The sequence below is a fragment of the Peromyscus californicus genome, unplaced genomic scaffold (assembly GCF_007827085.1).
Source record: "Peromyscus californicus insignis strain IS unplaced genomic scaffold, ASM782708v3 Scaffold_10__1_contigs__length_136768540, whole genome shotgun sequence".
Classification (NCBI taxonomy): Eukaryota; Metazoa; Chordata; class Mammalia; order Rodentia; family Cricetidae; genus Peromyscus; species Peromyscus californicus.
Window position 1 is genome coordinate 49414499 of NW_026294391.1, and position 7958 is coordinate 49422456.

Consider the following 7958-nt stretch of genomic DNA (forward strand, 5'->3'; position numbering starts at 1 on the left):
ATAATAGTTATTCTTGGCTGATAAAACTAGATGTTATTTTTATTCTGTCTTCCTATTTTTATTAATTATAAGTTTTCTAAAATTAACTTATGTTTGAAGTAAAACAGAGGCTTTTATCAGTCTTATAAAACAGAAGGAAATGGCTTTTCCAAGGGAATTCTGTCTAGGAAATTAAGATGCCATAGTAATGGTCAGTGAACAAACATATGCTCTTTGATCCCATGAGAGACTGCAAAAAAAAAATTAGGACAAGTTTTGCTGACTTCAACATCTAAGCTCCCTTCATAATGTGACTTTGCAGCTCATCCCATCAAAAACTTCAAGTCTTTGAAGAAAGAAACCGAGGAAGATATCAGAAGATGGAAAGATCTCCCATGCTCATGGATCAGTAGAATCAACATAGTAAAAATGACTATCTTACCAAGAGCAATCTACAAATTTAACACAATCCCTATCAAAATTCTTTATAGACCTTGAAAGGACAATACTCAACTTCATATGGAAAAACAAAAAACCCGGGATAGCTAAAACAATCCTGAACAATAAAAGAACTTTCAGAGGTATCACCATCCCATATTTCAAGTTCTACTACAGAGCTATAGTAATAAAAACAGCATGGTATTGACAGGAAAACAGACATGTTGATCAATAGAATCGAATTGAAGACCCAAATGTATATCCACACACATATGGACACCTGATTTTTTTGTTTTTAAAAAAGCCAAAAATACACACTGGGGGGAAAAAGGCATCTTCAACAAATGGTGTCGGTCTAACTGGATGTCTGCATATAGAAGAATACAAATAGATCCATATTTATTACCCTGCACAAAACTAAAGTCTAAATTGGTCAATATCAACAATATAAATCCAGATACGCTGAGCTTGATAGAAGAGAAAGTAGAAAGTAGTCTTGAATACATTGGCACAAAAGACAACTTGCTGAACAGAACACTAATAGCACAGGCACTAAGATCAACAATTAATAAATGGGACCTTGTGAAACTGAAAAGCATCTGTAAAGCAAAGGACACTGTCAGTAGGACAAAATGACAGCCTATAGAATGGGAAAAGATTTTCACCAACTTCACATCAGATAGAGGGCTAATTTCCAAAATATATAAAGAAATCAAAAAACTAAATATCAAGAATACAAATAATCCAATTTTTTTAAATGGGGTACAGATCTGAACAGAGAATTCTCAATAGAGTAAATGCAAATGGCTGAGAAACACCTAAAGAAATGTTCAACATCCTTAGCCATCAGGGAAATACAAATCAAAATGACTTTGAGATTCTTTCTTACAACTGTTAAGATGGCTAAGATCAATAACACAAGTGACATCTCATGATGGCAAGGATGTGGAGCAAGGGGAACACTCCTCCACTGCTGGTAGGAATGCAAACTTGTACAACCACTATGGAAATCAATATGGTGGATCCTCAGAAAACTGAGAAGTGATCTATCTCAAGACCCAGCTACACCACTCTTAGACATATACCCAAAGGATGCTCAATCATACCACATGGACATTTGCTCAACTATGTCCATGGCAGCTTTATTCATAATAGCCAGAACCTGGAAACAAACTAGATGTCCCTCAACAGAAGAATGGATAAAGAAGATATGATACATTTACACAGTAAAATATTACTCAGCTGTTAAAAAAATGACATCATTAAATTGGCAGGCAAATGGATGGAACTAGAAAAAAATCATCCTGAATGAAGTGATCCAGACCCAGAAAGACAAACATGGTATATACTCACTTATTAGTGGATATTAACTGTTATGTAAATGATAATCATGTTAAAATCCACAAACCAAGAAAGCCTAAGTAACAAGGAGAGCTCTAAGGGGGACACATGGATCTCCCTGGGAAGAGGAAATAGAATAGATTTTGCATGTGGACTTGGGGAAGGTGGGGATGGGAATAGGAGGGATGGGGGGAGATGGAAAAGAGAGAGTAGTAGATGGTATGACTGAAATTAGAGGGCATTTGGGGATGTAGAAACCTAGTGCAATGGAAACTCCAAAGAATTTATAAGAGTGACCGTAGCAAGGACTCCTAATAACAGGATTTGGAACCTGAACTGGCCATCCTCTGTAACCAGGAAAGGTTTCCAAAGGTGGGACTGGGACACCAACCCACCCACAAAACTTTTGGCCTATAATCTATCCCACCTTCAAGATATACTAGGACAATGGAGGCACAGAACTTGTCGGAGTATCCAAACAATGAGTGGTCTAACTTGAGCCCCACACCACGAGAGGGAGCCCACAACTGACACTATCTGGATGACCAGAAATTGGAGGCTGGGTAGCCCAGAGATCTATGATAAAATATTTTAAAAGTTATGAAGAAATAACTATGTATTCAATAAATGCTTTATGTATTCAAGAAATACATAAAGCATTTTTAAATGCTCACAACAGAAAAAATGGAAAGGAAATCAGAGATGTTCTGAATTAGAAATCAATTTAGAATTGATATGGTTCATACACCTTGTTCTACAGCTGAGGAAACGGGGACAGAAAGGTGAATGGCTTTCTTATGTTTTACAGCCTTGTACCAACTCTAAAAAAAAAGTTCCACTGCACTGTGAATGCCTCTTGATTCTAACCCCCAATCATATGGCAATTTCAGAACCTTGGGGAAATTGAGTTTAGGAATTTTAAATCAAAAAAACAGCCTGACACTTAGTAAGAGTTCAACATATGAAAATCACAAAGAGCTAAATGATGTAATGAGCTCACAGCTAGTCCAAGGAGCTCTCTATAAACATGGGCTCAATTCCAAAATTGCACCCTTATGCTCTTCCTCTGAAATACAGCAAAAAAACTAAAGTAGACACAATTTTGGAAGTGGGGAGGATAGATGCATTCTTATTGGCAATCAGAGATAAAAAGAACTTTGTTAAAGCCTTAGATTTCTTTTCTGTGCCAAGCACTCCTAATGGAAAAAATGTGCACAGCTGAGATGAAAATCCTCTAGAATTATGCATTCAGTTTATTGCTATAAACCAACCACCGCAAAACTCAGTGGCTTAAAACAACAACAATTTATCACTTCACACAATTCTATACATTGACTATGTAGTTCTTCTGCTGATCTCCATAGGACTGACATTTGGTGAGCAGCACAGCTATGGACTGGTTCAGCCAGAACACATGACATAGCTAACTTGTCCCTCCTTGTGACTCTTAATATAAGCCCTCCTTATACAATGATAGTCCAGGGCAGCACATGAAGAGAATGGAGGTTGTGGAAGCCCCATACCACATTCTATTAGTCAAGTAAAGTTATATGGGCAACTCATACTCAACTTTTTGATGGAAAAAAAAGCAAAATTCTGTTCCATCCTTTTCTTTTTTATGAACAGACACATATTGTATATATTTTTCAAGTAAAAAGTCTTTATTGATCTATTTACTTAAAACCATATATCATTAGCCAAATTTCCTGCTTATACAGCTGTTCTCCTTGCCTGTCTAGTCCTGTGACATTTTTCCAACTGTCGTACAATAATCACATATGAGGGACCCTTTACTGGCTACACAGCTCTAACAAAACACAATAATACAAACTGTCTCTCAAAAGATAAGAAAGACTCTCTCCAAGTATTTAGTCAACAACCACTACAACTGCCCAGAATTTTACATTCATCTCCCCTTAATTCTCAGATTACTCCACCCTTTCAACCTACTAATAGCAACTCTGATCTGTGTTTTAGTTTTCTGATATAGCTGAAATGAGAATCCTCTGAAATTGTACAACTAAATACTTCAACTGCACCTAACTTATTTTTTTATTCTACAGAAGCACTGTATTTGCTTTGTTGTGATTGTCAAGTGTCAATAACCTTCATAAATAAGATGCTTCTTCATCCCAAGATGTTTCAAACCTCAGCATAATCAAAAATATAACCAAAGAAAAGTGTTAAGAGTTTTTCAATCTACAAGATTTGAAATTTGAATCTCAAAAGGGGTTGTCATTTTTTTAAAGGAAAAAAACTTTAGGTGAAGATCTTTTTATACATGAATTATAAACAGAAAGCTCAGGTATAAAAATGGATAGATATGATTTTATTTTTGCTTTGGTTTTAGTTTGGGGGACTTTGGGTTTAGTTTGGTCTTGAGATTGTCTTTCTTAGTCCAGGCTGGCCTTAAACTTGACATGTCCCCATCTCAGCTTCCTAGCTATTGGGGTTACAGGTATCTGGTACCATACCCTATACTAAATGGAAGACTTACTGACATACCACACTGAGGATGTAATTAAAATATAACAACCATATATAGTGTTTACTAAGTACCAAGTGCCATTCTAAGTATTTTACATGACTTAAGTCATTTGATACTATTTTAGGATGAGGAGAATAATGTACAAAATAGCTATAACAGCCGGGCGGTGGTGGCGCACGCCTTTAATCCCAGCACTCGGGAGGCAGAGACAGGCGGATCTCTGTGAGTTCGAGGCCAGCCTGGTCTCCAAAGCGAGTTCCAGGAAAGGCGCAAAGCTACACAGAGAAACCCTGTCTCGAAAAACTAAAAAAAAAAAAAAATAGCTATAACAGGAGTCAATGTTAGTTTCTAAGCAGCAGAGCCAGTTTTTGAACCAAAGCATCCCTCTCTTCAGGATCTAACTCCCTAATCACAGAGTTCTACAGAAGACTGGAAAAACATGAGAAAATATTTATGAGGGAAATTTAATATCTTGAGCAGGTTAAGTTTACTTGGAAATAAAAAAAGAAAGATAAAACTATACTAGACAAGGTCTGTGAACAGACAATTCTCAAGAAAAAAAATATAAAATGAGCTGCAAAACATGAGAGCGATTGACTACTAGCCAATATAGCAAAGACAAACAAAATGATCATGTCTATTGGTATTGTGTGCCTGCTTGTTGGAAGATAAATTGTTTATATGCTCTTCCAAAGTGATTTGAATATGTACATATATTCAATTGTAAGTATTTAAATATGCATACAGTTTTAGCCAATTTTACTTGTAGTAATTTTCCCATAAAAAAATCAGATAAGGGGTAGGTGTGGTGGTGCACACTTCTAATCCCAACACTCAGGAAGTACAGGCAAGCAGATCTTCATGAGTTCAAGGCCAGCCTGGGCTACATACCAAGTTCCAGGCAGGTAGATCTACACAGTGAGACCCATCTCAAAAACAAACAAATAAACAAAACCAGAAAGAATCAGATGAGAACTTGTAGTTGTAGGCTAATGAAACTTATTAAACCATTGTTTAATAGTATTTGCCAAAATATGACAAAATAAAAGACATATCTTTCCACTTAATGACATAGAAAAAGAATCATAAGATACTGTTAAGGAAAACAGTAGGTTTATAAAACTGTATAAGTAGTATAATCCCAGTTATAAATTTTACATATATATTGTATATGCTTACACATTATATACACTCTCTAAGTGTTTAGAAACTTTTAAAACTTTTATAAATGTTATATTTTAGTTTCCATATTACTTATCATATATTCATATATCACTTTTCTAATCTTGTAAAACACCAGTAGCCTCATTTCTAGAAGTTTAGAGAACTGAAACCTTTCTTATATAACGTGATTCCTTCAAAGAAGATCTTAACAAGGAGCCCTTTTGTTCCCTATCTCAGTAAACACTTACATGACTGATTTTGATAGAAATATGGGGAGCACATGAACTGTTACCCAGTAAGGGCTGCTCATGATCATCGGGTCATGACTTCATGACCTCTAACACCATATCCCCTACTTGGTCTGCTTTCTAATCACCAGTCATCTGGGAGCTGAAGATAAACATAGATATGACAAATCACAGCTGCCCAGAGCTCATCAGCCAATTCAATTCAGGAGATAAAATCAGCCCAGTAATATATACTTTAAAATGGGTTTGGAGGGAGACAATGAGAGCCCAAGAAAAGTCACTTCATAAGTGCAGGCAATTAGCAGTCACCACATTGCAGGCCTTCTTAAGCAAAGATGTCACATGTTTAGAGCCAGGGACAGTGAGAAGCTGCAGAGTGTCTTCACCTGCTGACTGATGAAAATGACTGACGCTGGGGCGCCAGCTGAAAAATCAATTATTCACATCTACTAGGCAGCTGCCCCCTACACAGCAAGCAGCAGCAGGTCGCAGGAAGGGGAGATTGTTGTGGTTTGTTGTTAACATGCACTATCCATTTCTCTGGACTTGGAGCTCAACAACAGCAAAATCAATAGGCTGCTCCAAACCAAAAAAAAAAAAAAGAGGTTGAGCACCACCTGCATAACAAGTAACAATGCTGCCATGTACTAATGGCAATCGGTCCTTATCTCACCACCGTTCTCTTCCATATTAGATGTCTATTGTATCTCCTAAAGCGATAAGAACCCAGAGGTTTGTGACATTCCTAATTACTAAATTACTTCTGCTAAAAAAGTAATAATGGACTATAATAGGCCCATTAGCTGCTTTTCATTATTTCATCCATGTCCTCTCAGTGTCTTATGTCCTGTTGGCTCAAAAAGTCCTCTTTATGTATGTAAGGCTGTCTTTTCAAAGACCAAGCATGATTAGGTTAAGAAGCTCCAAAAACACATGATCAAGGAACTATAAATCTTCTTTAGTCAGATTATTTATGTTGGGAGTGCATTTTAGAAAAGTGTTTATTTGTATGGTTCTAATGTCTGCTGATACTTATAAATAAAACACCTTGTGGGAAAATGTTGGGATACAAAATAGTACAGACATTTTATAAAACCATTTGGTAGTTTCTTATAGGTATAACCTCACCATGTTATTGGCCTCTCACTCCCAGATGAAATGAAAATTAATGTTCGCATAAAAACCTGAGCATGGCTGATGACAGTAGCTTTATTCATAATATCTCCAAAGTGTAAATAACTAAATTTTCCCTCTCTAGTGGATGGGGGAATGGATAAAATATTGTGCATAAGCAGATTATAATATTGGTCAGTAATAACTAGGGGAAAACTCCTGATACAGACAAATGGATGAATGAATCTAATATATTAGCCCAGCAGTTCTAATATAGGGTCATGACCCCTTTGGCAAACCTCTATCTCCAAATATATTTACATTACGATTCATGACAGTAGCAAAATTACATTTATGAAGTAGCAACAAAAATAATTTTATGGTTGGGGGTCACCACACTATGAGGAACTGTATGAAAGGGTCGTAGCTCTAGGAAGATTGAGAACCACTGTACTAGACTAAGATGAAGGGCAGACTCAAAAGATACATATTCTCTGATTCCACTTACATGACATTCTTGATAAGCCAAAATTATAAGAATGGAAAAGAGACTATTGCTTAACAGGCAAGTCAGGCCTGGGCAGTAAGAGGCAGAGTACAAATGGGCAGCTGGCAGGAGCTATTTAAAACAAAATTGTTTTGTGTCTTTATTGTGGTGGACGTTTATGATTGTATGTGTTTGTGAAACTCCACAGAGATATAGCCTAGCAAAGCAAATTTTACTATATATAAAGTATACTTCAGCTTTCTTAATTGAAAAAAAAACTAAGGTAGGTAAAAGAACTCCAGGAATGCTCACTTTGGCAGGACATATACTAAAATTGGAAAGATTATACAAATTAGTATGGCCCTTGTGCAAGCATGACATGCAAATTCATGAATCTTCATATTTTTAAAAGGAACTCAAGGAATTCATCTACAGCACTAAACTACTTTATTGCTCATCCCAGTACATTTAGCTTGTGTTTCATCATCTTTACTTAGCCTCATTCTCCCTGTCACATCTGCAGCTGGAGCACACAGGATGCTCCAGAATGTATTTCTCATTGCAGACCGCTATTGCTGTGGACAGAACGTCCAGCCAGGACCTAGAGAAAAAAAATTAATAATTCATGGCTGTTCAAGTTTTATAGACTTTCCCCCTAAGAACTTCCTGAAAAAGTTAGAAAAATACAGGCAGATCTGTG

At 36.5% G+C, this 7958-nt stretch overlaps 1 pseudogene; it reads left to right on the forward strand.

The window, feature by feature from the left end:
* The first annotated feature begins 7564 nt into the window (after positions 1-7564).
* Positions 7565-7665, forward strand: LOC128118022 (uncharacterized; annotated as a pseudogene).
* Positions 7666-7958: the final 293 nt, after the last annotated feature.